The sequence below is a fragment of the Stomoxys calcitrans genome, chromosome 1, assembly GCF_963082655.1.
Source record: "Stomoxys calcitrans chromosome 1, idStoCalc2.1, whole genome shotgun sequence".
In the NCBI taxonomy this organism is placed as follows: Eukaryota; Metazoa; Arthropoda; class Insecta; order Diptera; family Muscidae; genus Stomoxys; species Stomoxys calcitrans.
This window is the reverse complement of record NC_081552.1, coordinates 204195767-204217361: the sequence shown is the minus strand read 5'-3', so window position 1 is coordinate 204217361 and position 21595 is coordinate 204195767. Positions and strand designations below refer to the sequence as shown.

At 40.4% G+C, this 21595-nt stretch overlaps 1 protein-coding gene and 1 long non-coding RNA gene across 3 annotated transcripts in view; one reads left to right on the top strand and one right to left on the bottom strand.

The window, feature by feature from the left end:
* LOC131995343 (uncharacterized) overlaps positions 1-21595 on the top strand; it is a 466869-nt gene that overhangs the window by 66102 nt on the left and 379172 nt on the right. The window lies entirely within an intron of this gene.
* Positions 9337-21241, bottom strand: LOC106091246 (uncharacterized). Its single transcript, XR_001221974.2, has 3 exons — positions 20033-21241; positions 13524-13592; positions 9337-9940 (listed from the first exon to the last, which is right to left on the bottom strand). It is a non-coding gene; the product is annotated as an uncharacterized LOC106091246 (long non-coding RNA).

Sequence of the window (21595 nt, the reverse complement as noted above, 5' to 3'; positions counted from 1 at the left end):
GAAAGACTTCTCCAGAATTTTTAAAAGAGCATATCGTAAAAAGCGGAATTATATTGGGATGTGTATTACACATCGCCACCATAACGCAGAGTTTAGCATGTCCGCCTATGGCGCTGAACGCCTGGGTTCGAATCCTGGCGAGGCCATCAAAAAAAACTTTCAGCGGTGGTTTTCCCCTCCTAATGCTAGCAACATTTGTGAGGTACTATGTCATGGAAAACTTCTCTCCAAAGAGGTGCCGGACTAGGACTCGGCTATAAAACTGAGGCCGCTTATCACTGAGCTTTTACTTGAATCGGACTGCACTCATTGATTTGTGAGAAGTTTGCCCCTGTTCCTTAGTGTAATATTCATCTGCAAAATTTGTTATTTCTTTGTTTGTATTACACACGGCTCAAGGAATACACGAATATCGAGTTTAACGCAAATACCTGCCATCGCGGCGCAAACCTGCAAGGCCCAAGGGTGAATACAATGCGTCTACCAACGCCCCCACATGTGGTAACCCACACATGAGTACCAATTTGATCCCAGGTATTTCGACGTGTTCACCTCCTTGGTAAGGAGCGGATCACTACTTAAAACTCCTTCCCATCTATGGGTCACGGCACCCGGTTGAAAACGCAACTCCACGTCGAGCTTATGCTCTACCTGCGATTTGGGTACAAACCACAGCCACCACATTGCTCCCCACTGGGGCCTCACCATTATCAGATTACCAGAGCGGCAACACGTGCCTCTCAAAAACTCATTTCCAAACTGAAGCTCAAGGGGTAAGGATCCAAACAAGCTATGCAGAAGGTCCGAAAGGTTCTTGCATATGCCATATAACTGGGCTAGACCCAGGGATCTAATGTTAACCCAGAGAAGACTGAAATATGCCTGTTCACCATGAAGACGAAGGTGTGCCAATCTGACGCACCACATTTCCTCAATAAAGCGATTTCGATATCTGACAAGGTCAAATTCTTAGGAGTGATCTTGAATAGGAAACCTGATTGGAAGTGTCACATTCAGGAGCGTACTGAGAAGGCTCACAGAAGTTGGGCACTATGTAGACGGACGGTAGGCTCGAAATGGGGCCTGAATCGGAGGATAGTCCACTGGCTTTACAGGAGCGTAATTAGACCAATACTTACCTACGCCAATACTTACCTACGTTTCCTCAATAAAACGATTTCGATATCCGACAAGGTCAAATACTTAGGAGTGATCTTGGATAGGAAACCTGATTGGAAGTGTCACATTCAGGAGCGTACTGAGAAGGCTCACAGATGTTGGGCACTATGTAGACGGGCGTAGGCTCGAAATGAGGCCTGAATCAGAGGATAGTCCACTGGCTTTACAGGAGAGGGATTAGATCAATACTTACCTACGTTTCCTCAATAAAACGATTTCGATATCCGACAAGGTCAAATACTTGGGAGTGATCTTGGATAGGAAACCTGATTGGAAGTGTCACATTCAGGAGCGTACTGAGAAGGCTCACAGATGTTGGGCACTATGTAGACGGACGGTAGGCTCGAAATGAGGCCTGATTCAGAGGATAGTCCACTGGCTTTACAGGAGAGGGATTAGATCAATACTTACCTACGCCTCAGTTGTTTGATGGATTGCTATGGAGAAAAGTGTAACTTAAGGACCATAAAACGGGTTCAGAGAACATATTGTCTTGGCATAGGCGGAGCGATGAGGACCACGCCCACTAGGGCACAGGAGACTATTTTAGATATCCATTCTATCGGCATACAGGTAAAGAGTGAGGTGGCCACTGTGTCTATGAGACTTAAGGCGATGATTGAATGTACTGTGGATGGGAGCAGCTCATACCATTGCGGCTTGGATAGGAAACCTGGAAGGAAGGGAAGAGGTTTTTGATCGGATACCTAAGACGACACTTGAGGTCGATTGCAAGGCACTGCTGCCACAGTCACAGTCTTGGAGCGGGATTAGATCAATACTTACTTATGCCTGAGCAGTTTGGTGGACTGCTATGGAGAAAAAGTGCAAAATAAGGACCATACAACTGGCTCTGAGAACATGTTGTCCTGGCATAGGCGGAGCGATGAAGACCACGCCCACTAAGGCACAGGAGACTATTCTAGATATCCAATCTATTGACATACAGGTTAAGTGTAAGGCAGCCACTGCGGCTATGAGACTTAAGGCGATGGTTGAATGTTCTGAGGATGTGAGCAGCTCATATCATCGCGGTAAATTCGAGGCGACGTTAGGAAACCTGCAAGGAAGGGAAGAGGTTTCCGATCGGTTACCTGAGATGAACCTTAAAGTCGACTGCGTATCACTGCTGCCATCGGCACAGTATCGGACTGACGGAACCCTAGTATTGCCATCTGAAAAATCATGTAGCACAAAAGGATCCAAGCTAGAGGACAAAGTGGGCCTGGGGGTCCACACTGAGAACCCAAGGACTGAGATCGGTTTTAGACTGCCTGACCATAAACGGTCCTGCAGGCAGAGAACTGCGCGATCACGCAATGCGTAAGGTGGTATGGTGCTAACGCGAGCTACGTCTCTACGGGCAGTAAATTAGCCTTAGGGCAATAACAACCAGTACGGTAAGGTCACAGTCTTGCAGTTTCAGAAGGAGATTAACGCCTTCTCTGAGGATGGCAAAATCCGCATCGTTTGGGTGCCGGGCCATAACGGAGTAACTGGGAATGAGAAGGCAGACGATTTGACGTTGAAGACCAGAGAACTGCAGGCGGAGGTGGTGTGGTGCTAAAATGGCCATAAGGGCAATAACAACCAGTACGGTAAGGTCAAGAAAAATCTTGCAGTGCAAGAAGAAGATTAACGCCTTCTCTGCCGAGTAACTGGGAATGAGAAGCAGACGATTTGAAGGCCAGAGAACTGCCGTCAATAAACTTGGTTCACCCGAATGCATTTGGGTCGACGCAGTCCGAGTTAAGGGTGTGGGCGACGAATGCTTATGTAACCCTGTGGGACAGCGAAACGGTCGATAGGACGGCGAACATCCTATGGGGCGCTTCGGATAGTAACGGGAAGAGGCTATTACTGAAAGGAAGTTAGGAGGAAATCAGTACAGCTTTTGGTATCATAACGGGACAAATAGGACAACGAGTTCGCTTATGCAAAATCGGTGCGGCAAGTGATAGCATATGTAGGGCATGTGGGGAAGATGATGAGACGTTGAAGCATTTCCTTTGTCATTGCCCGGCTTTCGCGGCTAAAAGTCAATAGCAGACATGAACCGACTTAGAGGAGTGGTATGAAAAAAAGTTAAGGGTTTTGAAAGTAGCACGGAATTCCTAACACGAAATATTCTTCTTGGAAGTTAGTTTTTAGAGCGCACAACAAGCCGAATACTGGCTTAGGTAATCGACATCCTCTTTTCAACCTAACCTAACCTAATAGCAAAATATGAAGATTTTACAAACAATATGACAAAGTTAGTATACCCAACATCCTATGATGGACAATATAACATAACAACAAAAGCAGATAAAGACAACTCTGGCTCTAACACATCACTGATGACATCAGCATATTCAATAACTTACTAACCAATAACTTCTTCGTGAACCTGTATAACTTTTGTTTTTTTTTTTTCAATTGTTTGCCTTTAAATTTTGTTTTCAATTTTAATGCTCGATGCTATTGTAAATTACCTTACCCATTAAAAAACAAGTAAAAAGGCACCTCGGGTATATAAAAATTGGATAACTTAAGCACCCAAAATCGGCACGGACACTGGGTGGTCTAACAAATATAAGTCACTGTTTAATTTTGTAGATCAAAATATTGGTCTTTAGGGCAGATATATTCAATATAAACCGATCTGAACCATATTAAGGTCGGATGTTGGGAGGTCTTAACCTACTCACTGTTTAACATTTTAGGGAAATCGGAAAATAAATAAAGCTTTTATGGGCTTCAGTCCCCTTATAGGCAGATCGGTCTATACGGCAGCTATATCTGAATATAGTCCGATCTGAACCATGTTTAGGTCGGGTATCAATGCAAATTGCAAATTTTGCCCATGGACATTCCACCCTAAGGGACAGGGGCAAACTTCTCACATATCAATGAGTGATGTCCGATTCAAGTTTAAGCTCAATGATAAAGGGCCTCCTTTTTATAGCCGAGTCCGAACGGCGTGCCGCAGTGCGACACCTCTTTGGAGAGAAGTTTTACATGGCATAGTACGTCACAAATGTTGCCAGCATTAGCAGGGGAAAACCACCGCTGAAAAATTTTTCTGATGGCCTCGCCATGATTCGAACCCAGGCGTTCAGCGTCAGACCCTTTATCGGGAGATCGGTCTATATGGAAACTATAACTCAATATAGTCCGATCTGAACCATATTCAGGTCAGAAATCGGGAGGCTTAAGATTTCAGCGAAATCGGGTAATAAATAAAGCTTTTATGGCCTTCAGACCCTTTATCGGCAGATCGGTCTATATGGCAGCTATACCTAAATATAGTCCGATTTGATCCATATTCAGGTCAGATATCGGGAGGCTTAAAATAACCCACTGTTTTAAATTTCAGCGATATCGGGTAATAAATAAAGCTTTTATGGCCTTCAGACCTTTTATCGGGAGGTCGGTCTATATGGCAGCTATACCTTAATATAGTCCGATTTGATCCATGTTTAGGTCAGATATCAGGAGGCTTAAGATAACCTTCTGTTTCAAAATTTCAGCGAAATCGGGTAATAAATAAAGCTTTTATGGCCTTCAGACCCTCTATCGTCAGATCGGTCTATATGGCAGCTATACCTAAATATAGTCCGATTTGATCCATGTTTAGGTCAGATATCAGGAGGCTTAAGATAACCTACTGTTTCAAATTTCAGCGAAATCGGGTAATAAATAAAGCTTTTATGGCCTTTAGACCCCTTATCGGGATGTCGGCCTATATGGCAGCTATATCCAATTATAGTCCGATCTAAACAATATTTGGGTTGGATGTTGGGAGGCTTAAAACTACTCACTGTTTCAAATTTCAGCAAAATCGGATGAAAAATAATGTTTTTATGGGCATTAGACCCTTTATCAGAAAATCGGTTTATATAGCAGCTTTCTCCAAATATGGTCCGAATTGACCCGTTCAAGAACTTAACGTGCATCAAAAAAAACGTATCTGTGCCAAATTTCAGCTCAATATCTATCTTTTTGAAACCTATAGTGATTTCAACAGACGGACAGAGAGACGGACAGACATCGTTGAATCGTCTTAAATTTTACGACGATCCAAACGGAATGACTAAATGAATATACCCCCTATCCTATGGTGGTGGGTATAAAAAACTACTGTTTTTCTTTATGAAATTCTGCATCCAATATGCTTGCAACCCACCTATCTAAAACATTGACAGCATATTTTATTGAGACATTTATCTGCAACAATGTTGCAGTTTTACCTGCTACACAAAATATGAATAAAGGCAAACAATTACAATGTTTCAAATGGTTTACCATTTGATGAATTAATGCCATTATATGCGCCAACAATGCAACATATGACACAAAGCCAACACAGTTTTGTAAAAAAAAATAGTTTTTACATAGCACTTAAATCACATACGAAAATTGTTAGCGAACAAGCTAAGCTACACCTTAACCATTATAGGTGGGGAAATAGTTTTAAAATGAAGAGATCATTGCCTAAAAGCTTGTAGAATGCAAAAAAAAACGAATACTGAAACAGTCTTAAAGTAAGATAAAGACAAAAAATTGTGATTTTTTAAGAGCTATGGGAAAGTTTTTCAAAAAATAAAAAACACCTTAAATTCAGAATAATGCATGAAATCTTTATTTTTAATGATAGCCCGGTCCATGTAATTTAATATTTGAAGATTATTCCATGCAAATGTTCACCGTGATTGCGCCTCAAAGTGTTCATCCGTTTAGTCCAATTTTCACATACTCTTTACAACAATTCGGCCAATAGCTGATGAATAAATGCTTCGATGTTGTCTTCCAATGCATCAATTGAAGGGAGCTTCTCTGTATAGACCTGAACTTTATCATAGCCCCCTAAAAAATAGGCTAAAAGCGTTAAATCGCACGGCTTAGACGACCAATTGACCCGTCCCGAACGTTAAATAAAAAGTTCACCGAACTTGCCTCTCAATAATTCCATCCATTGTTACGCGTGCTATGTGACATATGACACCGTTTTGTTGAAACCACATGTCATGCAAGTCAAGCTCTTGTATTTTGGGCAAAAAAAATGTTGGATATCATTTCACGATAGCGCTCACTATTCACAGTTACGTTACGATTCGCATCTTCTTTGAAGAAGTACGGTCCAATGATGCCACCAGCCTATGAACCCCACCAAACTTTGACTTCCTCTGGATGCATTGGTAGCTCTTGCAAACCTGCCGGCTAATCTTCACTCCAAAATCGACAATTCTGCTTATTTACGTACCCATTAAGCCACAAATGAGCTTCATCGTATAATGGAAGAACCGAGCGATGAACTTCTTCAGAGCGCACGAATTTTGAGTTTTTGGTCCATCCGCTTAGTCCAATTCTGGCATATCGGCCAATATATCACGATTAAATGCTTCGATGTTGTCTTTCAATGCGTCAATTCTAGCGGGCTTGTTCGTAAAGATGAGCTTTAGCATAGCCCCACAAAAAATAGTGTAAAGGAGTTAAATCGCAGGATCTAGGTGCCAATTGACCGGTCCCGAACGTGAAATAAAATGTTCTCAATAAGTTCATTGTAACCCGCGCTGTGTGGCATATGGCATCGTCTTATTGAAACCACCTGTCATGCAAGTCAAGCTCTTCCGGAATACTTTTCATTTGAGCCCCATATTGAAATGAACGTCCAATATGTCTGTTTGGAGGAGTTTTGGGGTTGGGGCGGCCCGATGGGTACTTAGACTCAAATTTTAATACCATATTCGTATTCTAATTTCTAATACCTTTCATATGATACCCATATTGTCCCGATCGGTCCACCCTTGATTTTAGGTTGTGTTTTTGGCATAAGGGGGAGGGTCCGTCCTCCTTTCGATACCGAAAAATTCTATAGCCTATGTTTCCTTCCAGACCAACCTACACAATATGCGAAAATTTCGAGAAAATCGGTTCTCCCGTTTTTAGTCTATACGGAGCAAACAAACCTAGACCCATATATCCGTGATCGGCTAATGTTCCCACTTTGGACGTTTTTGTGGTGGTGGGGTGATCCCCCACCCTAAAACCTACCAAACATATATTTACACCAATCACGACAATATGGGACTCAAACGAAAGGTATTTGGGATAAGAAAACGTATCTTATATCCAATTGTCGGACCAAGTTTTGGGGGGACACCCCAGCACCCAAACCCCCCCCCCCCCTCCCCTTAAATCGGGCGTATTTACCGACCATGGAGCTCATACGAAAGGTATTTCAGAGTAGAATACGAATCTTATATCCACATGTGGGACAAAGTTTCTGGGGGTCCACCCTTCCCCAAACAGGACTTATTTACTGACCATGGTAATATGGGGCTTAAATGAAAGGTATTTGAGTGTAGAATACGAATCTGATATCCAGATGTGGGACCAAGTGTTTGGGGGGCAGCTAATACCCAAAAACTTCTCCCAAGGGGACAAATTTACGACCATAGCAATATGGGGCTCAAATGACGAATCTGATATCAATGTTCGGGAAAAGTGTATATGGGGTCATTTGCTGACCATAGCAATATGAGGCTCAAATAAGAGGTATTTTAGAGTAAAACACTAATCTGATATATATTTTCAAAGCCAAATCACTGAGTGGCAGCCCATCCCCCAAAGCACCCTCCAACCCGGTCATGTTTGCCGACTATGGAAAAATGGAGCTCAAATGAAGGGTATTTGGGAGTAGACAATGAATCTGACATCAACCTTTGGGGACCAACTGTCTAGGGGACGTCCCACCGCCATAACAACCCCCATATAGGACGTATTTGCTCACCAAGACAATTTGGGCCTTCAAGACAGTGGAGCTTGATGTTCATAGTTTTTAGGGCCCATACCCCAAACCGGACATATTTAATGGTCTTTTCAATAAGGGGTTTAGGTGAATGGTAATTGAGATTTGAAAACGAATTTGATATCCAATTTTGAGGCCAATGGCAATATGGGGTTCAAATATATGAGAATGAAGCACGATGCTGATGTATTTTCAGGGCTTAGCGATCGGGCATATTTACCGACCATGTCAATGTGGGGCTTAAATAAAAGTTAGTGGGGGGCAGAGCAAGAATTGATACCCACTTTCGGTACCAATTTTCTGGGGGTCTACCCCTTTCCCAAAATACCCCACAAACAGCAATTTTTTACTGACCATCGCAATATTATGGGGCTCAAATGAAAGCTACTTGGGAGTAGAATACGCATTTGATATCCAAATGTAGGACCATGTATGTAGGGAATCATCCCTTCCCCAAAACACCCCCCAAAGGGTGAAAATTTTTCGACCATACCAATATGTGGCTCAAATGAGAGGTATTCGAGATTAGAAAACGAATTTGATAACCGATTTTGGGGCCATTTATTTGGGGGACGCTTCATCCTATAAACTTCCCTCAAAACTAATGGCTATATGGGGTTTAAAAAAATAGTATTTGGGAGAAGAGCACGATGCTGATATTTTTTCAGTGCCAAGTGTCTGAGAGACCACCTCTCCCCCGAAAACACCCCTAGTCAGACATCATAAGAATATCGGGCTGAAATACAGTATTTTAAGAATGGAGTACACCTTACATTCAAACTTAAATTCGTAGATCAATAAAGATCATATGGCATTCAGATAAAGGCACTTATATTGGTAAACTGTTAGTCAAGCGATATACCATTTTAGTGGCATGGTATTTCACCAAAAACTCTTTAATTGTCGAAAATAAATATTCCAAGGAAAATTTTGTTCCATATAAAGAAAAAGAAGGCGCAGCGAAGCGGGCCGGTCCAGCTAGTATTATTGGGTTGCCCTAAAAGTAATTGCCCATTTTTCATATAGTCGGCGTTGACAAATTTTTTTACAGCTTGTGACTCTGTAATTGCATTCTTTCTTCTGTCAGTTATCAGCTGTTACTTGAAGCTTTAGAAAAAAGTGTAAAAAAGTATATTTGATTAAAGTTCATTCTAAGTTTTATTAAAAAATCCGCAATTACTTTTTGGGCAACACAATATATAAGAAAAACAAGTAAGGTTATATTAGTTAAATCGATTTTTATTGTTATAGTATAAAGAATTTTTCATTACCCATTGAACGTATCGATTTGTTGCAAGGAAACTAAAAAAGCTCCGTATTGAAAAAGCGATCACTTATTCTAAATTATACATCATTTATATTAAACTTTGTCAAAAAATTAAATTAATATGGCTTCATATACTATTTTAAATAAAATGAAACAGTTTAAACAAATAACAAGAATAACTTCTCAATATATAATATTAACAATATTTCTCGAAAATTGTGTTTAATTCAACGTATATATCTTTTCTATATTATCGTCATACACTTTGAGGTAGCATTCTCATGTTTAGACTCATAAATCCAAAGGTAAAGTTGTTTGCAATATCGAATAATTAACAGAACTTCCCATTATTGAATGATTTTCCAAGGCACGTGCAATAAATGCGACACTTTGAAGCTGTATACATGTTCAATATCTTTGGGAACAATATGAGTATATCGGAAGAAATGGATTTGTAATAGACTTGTCGTGTTGAAAATGAGATATGTTGAGACTTATTCATAGTTTGTTCTTCTTATATCCAGTTGTTGTGTTTTACTACATGCCCATTCGGCGTTCTCCTCTCAAGTTAATGACACATGTTCACACTCCTTACATTTTTACTGGTGGAAACATTACATCAATGTCTAATATCTGAAGAATTTTTAGTTGATCTCTCTCTCTTAGTTGAAAGAAAGGTTATTAGTTTGTACTAAAATGACCTGTAAAATAAGTTGAATAAAAAAGTGGAAAAATTAAAGATTTCGGCTGGGCCGAACTTCGATATCCACTACCTTGGATTCTATAAAAGGAATTATATAAGTTAGCGCTGTTTAATGTACATTTGCCCATGAACATACCATTAAGGAACAACGCCGGAAATTTCTCGTTTTAAGTTTATGTTTAATGTTAAGGGAACTCACTTTTATTGCAGAGACCAAATGGGCATACTGTAGAGCGACACCACTTGATAAATATATAACCACAGCTGAAAATTGTGTTCCATATTCTCAGATACTATTCGATGCTATGTTAACATGCGGACTTGCTTAGTTAAATTTTTGAACATGTAAAGACAGGCTGAAATTGGGTGAAGCCGAACTTTCGATATCCTACACCATATTAGATATGCAGGCTAAGTCGTCGAATTTCAAGTTTTCTTAAATTTGGTATGTGAAATTTCTATCAAAATCCGTACATATTGTAGGAGCCATGGATTAAATCGTTGTGCACATTTTTGAGAAGATCGATTGATAAATGGGTTACCAAAGTCTTTAAAAGTGAAAATCGGTAGATGTATATTGTACTTACTTAATTTTGTAAGTACAATATACGTAAATAGCTTTCCAAGCTCCTCCATCTTCCGCGCTCATTTTATAATCTCTGACATCAAGTTTTGAGGTGTCTCCCACCACTTGATCTTTCCATCGGGCTTTTGGTCTTCCCGGTTTGCGTGTACCACCGTGTTTGCCTATAAAAGACTTCTTTGCTGGAGCTTCTTCATCCATTCTGACAACATGATCTAGCCAACGCAGCCGCTGTATGTTGATACGTGTAACTAAGCTATTGTCGTCATACAGTTCATATAGCTTGTGATTCATACGACGCCTATATTCTCCATTAACGCAAACTGGTCCGTATATATTAAGAAGAATCTTTTTATCAAATACTCCAAGTACTGCCTAATCTGCTTTCACAAGTACCAATGCCTCAGAACCATATAACAGCATCGGTAGTATCAGTGTCTTGTATAGTGTCATCGCAACCGTTGTATTTTGATGCGTGTAACTATGCTATCGTCCTCGTACATCGCATACAGCTCATACGATACCTATATTCTCCACTAACGCAAACTGATCCATATATTTTAAGAAGAATCTTTCTATCAAATACTCCAAGTACTGTCTCATCTGCTTTCACAAGTACCAATGCCTCAGAACCATATAACAGCACCGGTAGTATCAGTGTCTTGGGTAGTGTAAACTTGGTCTGTCGAGAGGTAGCCATGCTTCTAATCTACCTACTTAATCCAAAGTAGCATCTGTTTGCCATTATTATTCTTCGTTTAATCTCAAAACTGGTGTCATTCGTTTCGGTTACGGCGGTGCCGAGGTAGATATACTTGCTGACTATCTCAAAGGTTGAAGTTCCCAACTTTCACCATTTTCTTTGTGATCGGTTGTACAAGGCGTTTTCAGAGTTGAGACCATCCATTTCGTCTTACCTCCATTTACTGCCAGACCCATTTTCACTGACTTTCTTTCGATTCTTTCTAAGGCTACAGTTACTACTTCCGTTGACCGACCTATGATATCGATGTCGTCAGAATAGGCGAGTAGCATGTGTTCTCTTGTGATTAGTGTGCCGTATCTATTCACATCTGCATCTCGTATAATCTTCTCCAGCTGGATATTAAACAGATCACACGATAGGCTGTCTCCTTGTCTGAAACCTCGTTTGGTATTAAATGGTTCCGAGAGATTCCTTCCCATTCTTACTGAGGAACGCGTATCAGCAAGTGTCATCCTGCAGAGTTTTATAAATTTTGCTGGAATACTCACACTCAGACATGGCTTGAAATTCCTTTGAACATAAAGGACTGTCAAAATTACCTTTGTAGTCAACAAAGAGATGGTAGATGTTGATTTGTCCTTCTTGTATCTTTTCCAGGATTTGACGCAGTGTTAATATCTGGTCTAGGGAGGATTTACCAAGTCTAAAGCCGCATTGAAAGGGCCCAATTATCTCATTGACTTTAGGTTTTAATCTTTCACACAAAACGGTCGAGAGTATCTTGTATGCGATGGGGATGAGACTTATTCCTCTGTAGTTGACAGATTCCGTTTTGTCTCCTTTCTTGTGTACGGGACATAGTATGATAAGTTTCTAGTCATCGGGTGTGCGTTCTTCTTGTCAGATTTATCACTGTGTCGCCTCCGGTCTTAAATAGTTCAGCGTGTAACCCCTCGGCTTCTGCTGCCTTGTTGTTCTTCAGCTGGGTCACTGCTAGTTGGGCCTTACTCTGACTAGGAGGTTCACATTCCCTGCCACCATTAGAAATGCATATGTATGAAAGCTTTATATAAAACTGAACAAATTTCTTTGAAATTCATCTGTCATCAGAGGAGTTAGAAGAGATACCCTCGTGCCAAGTTTTGGGAAGATCGATTAAAATTTTCTTAATCGAATCGAATTCTATAAAATTCAATAGCAATACCGGGAGTCATAAGGGAATCCTTTGTGCGAATTTTCGTGTGAATCGTTTAACAAATGACCAATTTATTGTATTAAGAGTCCAAATCGAACGAACATATCAATGGGAGCTATATGGAAATCTGAACCGATTGCTAATAAATTCAGCAGTAAATCCGAGACTAAGAGAACTCCACGTTCAGAATTTCGTAAGAATCGGTTTACAAATGACGATATAATTGCAATTTTAGTCCTAATCGGACAAACATATATTGGGTTGCCCAAAAAGTAATTGCGGATTTTTTAAAAGAAAGTAAATGCATTTTTAATAAAACTTGGAATGAACTTTAATCAAATATACTTTTTTACACTTTTTTCTAAAGCTTCAAGTAACAGCTGATAACTGACAGAAGAAAGAATGCAATTACAGAGTCACAAGCTGTGAAAAAAATTTCTCAACGCCGACTATATGAAAAATCCGCAATTACTTTTTGGGCAACCCATATATATGGGAGCTATATCCAAATCTGAACCGATTATTTCCAATTTCAATAGGCTTCGTCTCTAGGCTAAAATTTGAAGACGATGGGATGAAAAGTGCGACCTGTACTTTGTACACAAATTAACATGAACAGAAAGACAGACAGACGGACCTAGCTAAATCGAATCAGAAAGTGAGTCTGAGTCGATAGGTGTGCTTATCAATGGGATCTCTCTTCCTTCTGGGAAGTTAGTTAGGTTATAATACCCAGTTATAATACCCTGTACCACAGTAGCGGTGTAGAGTATAATAATGCAGCCTAGAAAAAACTGACAAACGGACAGATGCCCCAACATAATGTTATCGCTAAATCGTGTTTAAAATATTTGATGATCAAATATATAACTATTGTGTAGACCCAGAGTCAATGATCGAATTAATCCCTTGGTAGTGGATATAGAAATATAAACAATATAAGATATGTTTTTTTTTTTACATAAAAATTGAAAATCCATTCAAGTATTTGATTAAATATAAAATTTTGAAAATCCGTTCACATGTCTGATTGTGGCTACAATTTTGAAAATCCGTTTTGGTGTTTGATTCTAAGGTGGAGAAATAGTTATACCTACCTGTTTTTTTTGTTTGCTTTGGGATCTCGCGGAAAGTCATCATCGATTCCATGTAAACTGCAAAATCACCTCAAAAATATTCAATTTGTAAATTATCGTAGAAGAAAAACAGGAAAAATTTACCATAATCTTGTCAACATGTTAATTGAACATTGAATCGTTCAAAGTAATTCTTACGAAGAGAGAAAATGTTACACAAATTGCAAATCTCCTAAAGAACTGCCTTTCCATGAAATCGGCTTTTTTAAGCACAAAAATCTGCTAAAACATCGAAGTCGTATTACTTTACTTACTTTAGTTGGCCATTACAGAACATTTGTTTCTCTAGCCGAATATAGGAAAGATTTTCTAGCGCCTCGGTCTTCTGCTCTCCTTCTCCAATCTCTGTACCCAGTTTCTGGAAGTCTTTCTCCACTTGGTTACTCTATCAGAGATCCGGTCCTCCCCTTTATGTTATTCATTATGATCGTCCTCCAAAGACTTCTTCGCTGGAGATTCTCCACTCATTCTGACAACATGACCTAAGCCGTTGTAAAGGGTGATTTTTTAGCTATTATCCTTTTGGCAACACTTGTTTAAACAGCTCACTCACGTTTCGTGTTTTGTTTCACTGTCAACCATATTCAGTTTGGTCCATAATTAAACCATGAACAACGCTTTCAAATTATTGAACTGTATTATCAAAATGCGTGCACGTGCTCATCGGCCGCTTCTTTCAGTTCATGAACGAAGCTCATTTTTGGCTCAGTGGGTACGTAAATAAGCAGAATTGTCGATTTTGGAGTGAAGATCAACAAGAAGCAATGCAAGAGCTACCAATGCATTCACAAAAGGGCACAGTTTGGTGCGGTTTATAGGCTGGTGGCATCATTGGACCGTACTTCTTTAAAGATGATGCGAATCGTAACGTAGTTGTGAATGGCGAGCGCTATCGTGAAATGATATCCATCTTTTTGTTGCCCAAATTCCAAGAGCGTGACTTACATGACATGCCACATGCCATACAGCACGCGTAACAATGGACTTATTGAGAGGCGAGTTCCGGGACCGGTTAATTGGCCGCCAAGATCGCGCGATTTAACGCCTTCAGACTATGTTTTGTGGGACTCATGTCTATACAGACAAGCCCGCTTCAATTGACGCATTGGAAGACAACATTGAAGCATTTATTAGTAGGATTCCGGCCGAAATGTTGGAAAGAGTATGCCAAAATTGGACTTAGCGGATGGACCATTTGAGGCGCAGTCTCGGTCAACATTTGCTTGAAATAATCGACAAACTTTGAAGTATATGGAGCGCACCAAGGATTAAAATAAAGATTTCAGGAGTTTTTTTTTTTTGTAAAACTTTCCTATAGCTCTTAAAAAATCACCCTTTATTTTGAAAGTGAAATTATCCGCGTTGCTCGGCATCGGAGGCTTTGGGAATAATCAATTTTCCCAGATAATAGAGTAAAAATTTTTATGCAGTTTTTATACACAATGCGGCTAGGTTGCAAATGCAAAATTTGCCCTTGAACACTCCACTAAGGAACAGGGGCAAACTTCTCACATAAAAATGAGTGTAGTCCTCCTTTTTATACCCGAGTCCTTATGGCGTGCCGCAGTGCCACACCTTTTTGGAGAAAAGTTTTACATGGCATGTTATCTCACAAATGTTGCCGCTGAAAAGTTTTTCTGATGGTCTCGCCAGGATTCGAACCCAGGCGTTCAGCGTCTAGGCGGACATGCTAACCTCTGCGCTACGGTGACCTCCAGACTCACTTAGACGTTTTCGTTCATTGTGGTACCACAGGAACAGAAGAAGGAAGATGCTTTTAGTTTCTACCGTTGAACCCTCCAGATCACTTTAAAAAGCCCAATAACTTGCGAATGTTCACATCCGCTAAATCAAACAGGTTCTCCAAGAAATGAGAAGCTAAAGTGGAACTCCTAACTGCTAGAGCGGGACACACACACAGAAGGTGTTCCATTGTCTCTTCTTCCTCGTTGTCCCTACACCTTCTGAAAAAGTCGTTGTTGGCAACCTTCAGTCTGTCAGCAAGTTTTCCGATTAGACAGTAACTGTCATGACGGACACAATGACTGAGACGTCTGTTCTAGCCAATAACAGCAAAGCGGTAGACCTCTTCAAGTCTATATTACGCCTCGTAGTTTTAGAATTCTCAGAGCTCCCTCTTTGTGACCATCTATCATTCATTGCCCTTCGGGCCTGGTCCCGAAAACTTAGCTTACATGTCGTTATAGGCATACCCATAGATTCCAGTGTCCCTGGAGTGTGTAAGGTAGTTCCTAGTCTTGCAAGCTCGTCCGCCTTACAATTCCCTGGGATATCTCTGTGGTGAATTTTAAACTGTTCAGCCATCTCGTTGAGAGATCTGCGACAGTCGAGGGTGGTTTTTGTGTTCAGAAATACGTTCTCCAGGGATTTAATGGCTGCCTGGCTGTCTGAGAAGATATTTATGCCAATCGTCGTAGTGACATTATATCGTAGCCATTCCACCACTACCTTTATTGCAAGGATCCCTGCTTGATACACACTGCAGTCGGGTCGGGTATCTTCTTCGATATGACCAGTTCTGGATCTTTAGAGTACACCCCAAAAGCCTACCTGGTTGTTTAGTTTGGAACCATCCGTATAGAAATCTGTGTAACTTTTGTTACCAGGGATATCGGAGTTTCAATCGCTTCTATCAGGAATAGTGGTACAGTAATTTTTATCAGAAAGCGGCTCAGGTAGAGTATAATCCACACTGCCTGGAACATCGGATATTGTATCAAGGATAACACAGTGTCCGTGGCCGCCACAAGACCAATGAGAGAGCTCCCTTAACCTGACGGCAGTGGTCGCTGCAATTTGGGTAGCCACAATGGCCAGAGGCATAAGATGTAGCCTTAAATTCAGTGCAGCTAATGGTGTCGTCCTCAGTGCGGCTGTAATGCACAAACAAGCCATCCTTTGGATCCGGTTAAGTATTGAGCATTAGGTGGATTTTTCAAGCGCCGTCCACCATACCACAACACCATATAGCATAATAGGTCTGACAACCCAATGCATGACACGCGGTCTAAATCCCCTTCTGCCAATGGCTCTCTTGCAGGTGTATAGGGCAAGAGTGGCCTTTCTTGGCCTTTAAAAAAAGTAGGATTTGAAGTTCAATTTCCTGTCCAACAAAACACCCAGGTATTTTGCGCTTTCTGTATGTGGAATATTCTCTCCAACCAAGTTGAATAGTCTCTCCACCCAAGGTTCCACTGTAGGCAACTTGTATCTCCTGCTGAAAAGAACTACCTCTGTCTTGCACTGATTTATACCCAGACCGCTTTCGGTAGCCCATTTTGCTGTTGCACGTAGAGCTTCCTGAAGTATATCTCTTAGAGTGCTGGGAAACTTTCCCCTAACCGCAATTGCCACGTCATTAGCATACGCCACCACTTTTACGCCTGTTTCTTCCAGAGACAATAATACATTCTTAATGGCTATATTCCAAAGTAGAGGAGACAAAACACCTCCTTGAGGAGTTCCTCTGCTGACCCATCTTTTTAGATCCATAGATCCCAAGCCTGCCGTAATGCATCTTTTAGTAAGTAAGTTATTGTATTTATAAACTTTCCTACGGTAGAGTTGATGCCTAGACTCCAACTCCTTCATGATTGATGTCGGTTTCATAAGGGTGGAGGTAAAGGGTATGAAAAACTGGAAATTTTTTCGGTATCATATGCGAAAATCCATTATCCGTAAAGGCTTTGGCCCCTAGCATGCACGGTAATAGAAATCCCATTGCATGTGTATTTTTATACCCTCTACCATAGAAGGGGGTATCCTCGAAATATATGTCTAAAACCCCATCAAGTAAAGGGTGATTTTTTTGAGGTTAGGATTTTCATGCATTAGTATTTGACAGATCACGTGGGATTTCAGACATGGTGTCAAAGAGAAAGATGCTCAGTATGCTTTGTCATTTCATCATGAATAGACTTACTAACGAGCAACGCTTGCAAATCATTGAATTTTATTACCAAAATCAGTGTTCGGTTCGAAATGTGTTCAAATTTTGACAAATTTTGTTCAGCGATGAGGCTCATTTCTGGTTGAATGGCTACGTAAATAAGCAAAATTGCCGCATTTGGAGTGAAGAGCAACCAGAAGCCGTTCAAGAACTGCCCATGCATCCCGAAAAATGCACTGTTTGGTGTGGTTTGTACGCTGGTGGAATCATTGGACCGTATTTTTTCAAAGATGCTGTTGGACGCAACGTTACGGTGAATGAACACATTTCGAACCGAACACTGATTTTGGTAATAAAATTCAATGATTTGCAAGCGTTGCTCGTTAGTAAGTCTATTCATGATGAAATGTCAAAGCATACTGAGCATCTTTCTCTTTGACACCATGTCTGAAATCCCACGTGATCTGTCAAATACTAATGCATGAAAATCCTAACCTCAAAAAAATCACCCTTTATATATACTCTTGGCCGTCATGAGATTTTAAGACAATCTAACCATGTCCGTCCGTCTGTTCGTCGAAAGCACGCTAAAATTCGAAGGAGTAAAGTCGTTTGAAATTTGGCATAAATACTTCATATAAACGTAGGTCGGTTGGACTGAAAATGGGCCATATGAGTCCATGTTTTTATACGGTTGCCATATAAACCGTTCTAGGATCTTGCCTTCTTGAGCCACTAGGGGACGCAATTCCTCTCCGAAAATTTTGCATGGCGTGTTTTGTTATGATGTCCAAACACTTTGCCAAGTATGGTTGAAATCGGTCCATAACCTGATATAGCTGCCATATAAACCAATCTGGGGTCTTCACTTCTTGAGCCGCTAGAGGGCGCAATTAGTTACCGATTTGGCTGAAATTTCGCATGACGTGTTTTGGTATGACTTCCAACAACTGTGCTGAGTATGGTTCAAATACAAACCGATCTGGCTTCTTAAGTTCTTGAGCCTCTAGAGGGCGCAATGGTTATCTGATTTGGCTGAAATTTTACATGTCGTGTTTCGTTGCAACTTCCCACTACTGTGCTTTAATCGGTCCATGAGCTGATATAGCTGCCGTATAAACCGATCTTAAATCTTGATTTCTTGATCCTCTAGAGGGCGCAATTATTATCCGATTTGGCTGAAATGTTGTTTAACGGTTTCTCCCATATCCTTCAACATACGTGTCAAATATGATCTGAATCAGTCTATAGATTGATACAGCTCCCCTGTAAACCGATCTCCCTATTTTACTTCTTGCGCCTCTAGAGGGCGCAATCATTATCCGATTTGGCTGAAATGTTGTTTAACGGTTTCTCCCATGCCCTTCAACATACGTGTCAAATATGATCTGAATCAGTCTATGGATTGATATAGCTCCCCTGTAAACCGATCTCCCTATTTTACTTCTTGCGCCTCTAGAGGGCGCAATCATTATCCGATTTGGCTGAAATGTTGTTTAACGGTTTCTCCCATATCCTTCAACATACGTGTCAAATATGATCTGAATCAGTCTATGGATTGATACAGCTCCCCTGTAAACCGATCTCCCTATTTTACTTCTTGCGCCTCTAGAGGGCGCAATTCCTATTCTAATTGGCTAAATTTTACACAATGACTTCTACTGTGGTCTCCAACACGATTATGATCCGAATCGAACCATAACTTGATATAGTTCCAATAGCATAGCAATTATTTTCCTTTATCCCTTGTTGGCCTAAAAGGAGATACCGGGAAAAGAACTCAAAAAATGCGATGCATGGTGGAGGGTATATAAGATTCGGCCTGGCCGAACTTAGCACTCTTTTACTTGTTTATCGCTATGATCAATCTAAGCCTGGGCAATCAATGGTGAAGGGTGCAATACATGAACATGAAAGTATTAGAACAGTTTAAAACCTCTTTTTATCACAAACATGAAATCGTTAAGGAATCACTAAGAACTTGAAAGAATCGAATGGGCAAACGGTATCTTCTGCAACCCCAAAATCATTCATCAGTGAATATTTCAACTTTTTTCCAACTCCAATTGCCATTAAAAACAAGCTTGTCGCTCGAAAAAACGTCGTCTCATTTTATTGTCCTAGTCCACCGAGCGACATCTGTAGTACTGGCTGAGTACACTAGTAATAGCTGAGAAGTTTCTAGAGTGTGATCCGTCATTTTGTGAATTTCTCTCTTACATTTAAGCATACTCACATTATTTTCAAATTCTAATAGAACTTGTGAAATACCGACGGCAGATCTTGGGATAAAATTTCTATCGTTTTTTGTTTTTCTTTTGATTATCATGCAACTTGCAACAGAGTTTTATCCTTGACACTTAGAAAATTCCTTAGCATGACGGCGACACCATTTAAATTTGAAAATCCTTTCATAAGATGTTTGATAAAATTTTTGTCAACTTTGCAACTGCGGTTGAGTTGGTGCAACCAATGAAAATATGTCTCAAAATGACATCACTTTACCGCATTCCATTCCACAGAGTTTTTCTACTCCTCTTTTCGATTATAGCTCACTCACCTCTTTACAGTTTCAATTAAATTTTCCATTAGAATTTCCATTAAAATGTGGCAACAAAAAAAAAATCAATTCAAATGCCGTCGGTAAAATTTAATTTGTGTTACTTTGCAAGAGAGTTGCCAACCAGACACACCAGCGTTGCTTGTCGAGTCAAACAACACTGTATGAGTTAATTCATGGACCATCGTCGTCATCGCCATCGCCATCATCGTCACCGGGTGGTGATGTTGTTGTTGTAGTTGTTGGTATTGGCTCTTCTTGTCTCAGTGTATCCATTAATTACTTTTTTGGGATTTTCGTTGGAGTTTTTCTTATTTTCTTTTGTTTTTCCTGCACAGGGGTGTGTTGAGTTAAACGTAAACACAGCAAGGCTTACCATAGCCAGCACAATATTCACCAGGGAAGGAGAAATGCATTAGGATGGGCGGCGGGAGTGTTTTCTTTGTAGTTAATTAAACCGTTATTAAATTGCAAACACTTTGTCATAACTAACGGTTAGAGAGCGAGAGACAAGCTAGACAGTCAACTTCTCAACATTTATGCATATTTATGTAAAATTTACCGTAACTCTTTCCTTCTTATACTGGCGCAGGTAATGACAACCATGGTGGTACATACATACACACATACATAGGTGAGCCTATGCCTGCGGCTATTTATTATGTTATGGTGTGTGAAAGATCTCTTAGCATAAACAAACTGCCGTTTGGCAACACATGTGTTGTCGGCTCTGCAAAGAAATTTGCAGAGATGTTTTTTGCGGCCTTTTTTTCTTAGCTTTGTCAAGATCACGAATATTGTTGGGGCGTTATGGCCGCTTGCTGTTGATGGGGACGGACAATGATGACGCTGATGGTGTTTACAATCTCGTTTTTTGCTTTCGATTCATTGTCGCCTGTCTAGCGCCACAATGCCGAAAACAAGTACATATGCATATAAATTATGATCGAATATAGGTATTTTATTTTATTTTTTTTTGTGGCTCTCTCACTCAACTTGTTAGCGCCAAGTTTATGTTAAACAAATTAATACCGTTACCATCATTCTTGTCCAGAAATTCTAATGAAAAAATTTGTTCATGGAATTTTATGCTAGCTGGCCGGTTGCCTGGAATCATCGTAGTAGCTTGTAGCGTTGATATGATGACCATGATGAGCAGAGGATGTGTTCGTCTTCGTTGGGATTGCTGCGTAGTTAGTGTGTGTCCGTCCTCACGTGCGACGTATGAAGTAATAAAACGTAGCGTGGTAGCGACGACATGGTCTATCCAAAAATGTTTTCGATGTTGCCTTACCCATCCCCCCCTCCTCTCACACTCTCGCACACTCTCTAACCTAGTGGTGATAGTGCCAAAGAGATAGAACGCCAGCAAGAGAGCATGTGTTGGCGAGAGTGAGTGTTTTTCTTTGATTTTGTGCATTTTGAGTATAAAGTGTTTTAATGACAAGAACCAACGACGATGAGCAAAGTGGCATTTTGTAGCAACGGCTCCATTGGCAGACAAAATCGAAAACAACCACCAACATTTGGCAGTGACGTAGCTGTGTGGAGGGAGAAAATTAT